Raw genomic sequence first — 3,344 nt, forward strand, 5'->3', positions numbered from 1 at the left:
ATGGCCATGCTGCAATCCCTTCTCCACCATTCTCCTCTCGGGATCTTGGGCACGCACACAAACGGACCCGGCATGAGTTTAAGCCACCAGGTCCGGGACGTGAACCGCCGTCGACTGCATGGGAGTCCAGCAACATAGCCATTACGCTAACTACTGGTCCCCAGACTGTTCTTTTTATGAAGTATAAATAGCAACAATTTTTATTTTAAAAATGAGTTCCTCCCACACCCCAGAATTTCCCTAGTTACTTCTTTCATGTTATATATGCCTTGTGTTAGGTTAAAAAATGTTATTAAAATTAAACATTATAATATATGTAAATAATAGCAAAAGTAATAGCACTAATCTGCATTGCTTCCATGTCTTACAGTCATTCCTGATAAGGGGCGAGCACCAGCTTCTTGAACAACATTTCCCTGCAGGGTGGCGTTCATCTCCAGTTCTAGCTTTCCTGCATTTTCTGCTTTCCTTTGGAGTTCTTATGTGAACACCTGCCCTCCCTGTGTCTTATCTTTGTGCTCACACTCTCTTCCCTAAGTAAAAGTTGTTTCCAGCTTTTTGTCTGGAGAGCTCCTCTTCTGTATTTTACCTCTTTAATATAAAGCCTTTCTTGTGCTTAGAGACAACCTTTTCATAGATTAACTCATGTGTCAATTTGTACCTTTTATCTCTTTTTTGAAGCTGAGGGTATACATTTCCTTTAATATAATTGATGTTTCCTAATTGTTTTTAAATTAGTAAATGAATTAAAATGGGAAAGATTTTTTTTAATTATCTTTTGTCAGTATAATTATTAGAAACCAATGGGTTTTTTAACACATTTTTTCCAAGTAGCAGATCAACTTTGCTTGAGAAGGATATAAAGAAAAATAAAAGTAAGAAGTGTACCTCAAAAAATTATAGTGTTATACGAGTGTTGGAGACTGATTCATCTTCTGATGGTCCACCATGCGTGAATGCTGACAACAGTTTACGTGAAAGAAGTCTGGAAGGAGAAAGGTAAACATCTGTAACTTCTTGATTCTCCTGTGAAGGAATATTTGCAGTGGTTACTTTTCCTATAGATAAAACCAGGTCACACAAGACAAAACTTAAGTCTTGATGCTGTTGAAAAGTTGACAAAAATGAGAGCAGGTGTCCTTGATATGGACCAGTTTCAGTAATTTCCAGGGAAGCCTGACTTTGAGGTAAGCAGAGCCATCTCCTTTGAGAATTTTTAATGGTAGAGGCAAGAGAGTACTTGGTGATAAATGAAGAATGTGGGATTCCAAGAAGTTTTCTTCCTCTTTTTTACTCTTAAAACATGCTTCTAGACAAGTTTTTATGCTGTTGGAAATGATCTAACAGAGAAGGACATGTTTATTCTATTTAAATTTGTTCCACTGTCTTAGTATTAAAATGTTTAAAACAAGATCTTTTTTCACATTTACAGTAAACTTAATTATTGTACTTAAAAGTCTTTTTCATGTATAGTTTCATGTAGGAGGGCATTCATTCAAAATTTAAAAGTCTTTTTCATATATAGTTTCATGTAGGAGGGGATTCATTCAAAATTAGTTCAGAAAAGAATATCCGGATGTACTTCAACATACAAAGGATGACTTAAAAGTGAAACTTTTGGAGCCAACTGGTCGCCTAGTGGATAAGGTGCTGGGCTATCACATGCCCCACTGTGGCTTGAGTCCTAGACCTGGTGGCTTGCTTTCTCACTGTCCCTTTCTGTCTGTCCCTAGTTTAATTAGAAAATAATAATAGATACAATTAAACAAGTTTTTAAAAAGTTAAACTATTATACTTGGATTTAAAAATTTTTCCATAGAATTTTGTGTTATGGCACATGAGCTCACTAGTAAGAGAGAGGGACAGAGACAGAGAGAAGGTGAGAAATCCCCTCCACGGGGACAAGTATGCTACAATTCTTTTTCTACCATTTTACTCCTTGGTTCTTGGGCATGCATGAACATGTGCCCAGCTTGATTTTCAAGCCTGTTGGTTCAGCACTCGACCTGTGATCAGCCATGTGGAAATCTAGCAAGTAACTTCTATGCCATCTGCTGGCATCAGAGATCATTTTTTAAAACATGTAGTAATAAAAACACAAACACTTAAGGAAGACTGAATAGATTTTCACCCCTACTTATAGGGCATGTGTCCTCTCCAGAGTAAGAGAAGGGTGTGGTGGGTGAGAAACATCCTGCAGGGGGGAGGTCACACTGCAGTCCCTTCTATTACAGTCTTCTCTCAGACATTTTGGCAAGCCCACACTCATGATCAGTGTGTGCTTCAAGTCACCGGTATCAGGACTTGAACTGCACTGTTGGTTGAGATCCCATGCCTAAACTTCCACAACACCTGCGGGCCCCCAGGCTGAATGAAACTGAATCCTCCTTGATGAGTCTATGTATTAGAGTACCTTTGACAGACACTGATTACAAATAGCTGTGACTTCTTAAGATACTCTAAAATATCAGTTCTATCTACCCAGTAGTTGTTTAGATTCTGGTGAAATTATAGTTGAACAGATGAATGTCTGTTGATGCATTTCTTCATATCTATAAAGTTTTGTTTCCAAAAAGAATTACTGTTATTTGCTATAAGGTGGATGCATTCACAAGAGAGAAACACAGCTAGAGAGAGAAAGAGAGAGGGACAGAGAGAGGTAAAGTGAGAAACTGCCCCCTTCAAGGGGGTTGACTACATTGTAATCCTGTCTCCTCTTGGTATGCATACTCATATGCCTGGTGGGATAGTCAAGGCACTGGTCTGGGACTCAGACACAGTCATCCATGTGCGATCCAGCACTCTAACCTCCATTCCACTACTGGTTCATCTAAAAAAATATTTAATGAATTCAGAAATTACTGTGTGTAATTTTAGGTAGAAATCGGATAGTCTTGGGACCAGGAGATGACAAAATGGTTATATCACTGGATTCCCATGTAGTCGAACACGGTTCAAGTCCTGGACCCGGTGGATTAAACTCATGCCGGGAGCATGTGCGTGTGTGCCCATGATGCCTAGGGAAGAATAAAGAAGGGATTGCAGTGTGGCCATGCCCCCTGGAAGGTGGTTTCTCACTTTCTGTTTCTCTGTCTCTGTCTCTCTTTCTGGTGAGCACACACACCCTATAGCAAAAACGTCTCAGAAAAAGAAAAAGAAATTAGAATGTCTCATGAGTTCATGTGCTATCATATCACTTACGGGCACTTCAAAATAAACACTCATTGATACCGTAAAGCACATGTTTTGGAGGCCGAATTCCTGGGCTTGAATTCTGGGTGTGCCACAGACTAGCTGTGTAGCCTTGCAAATTATATTACTGGGCCTAGTTTTGTCCTTAATAA

General features: G+C 39.2%; 1 long non-coding RNA gene across 1 annotated transcript in view; it reads right to left on the bottom strand.

Annotated features, from left to right (window-relative positions):
- Positions 1–998, bottom strand: part of LOC106733735 (uncharacterized) — a 4,070-nt gene extending 3,072 nt beyond the window's left edge. Inside the window, exon 1 of the long non-coding RNA XR_001369653.1 lies at positions 889–998. This is a non-coding gene — a long non-coding RNA (uncharacterized LOC106733735). The remainder of the gene's footprint in view (positions 1–888) is intronic.
- Positions 999–3,344: the final 2,346 nt, after the last annotated feature.

This window comes from Tupaia chinensis, unplaced genomic scaffold (genome assembly GCF_000334495.1).
Source record: "Tupaia chinensis unplaced genomic scaffold, TupChi_1.0 Scaffold144671_1, whole genome shotgun sequence".
Lineage (NCBI taxonomy): Eukaryota > Metazoa > Chordata > Mammalia > Scandentia > Tupaiidae > Tupaia > Tupaia belangeri.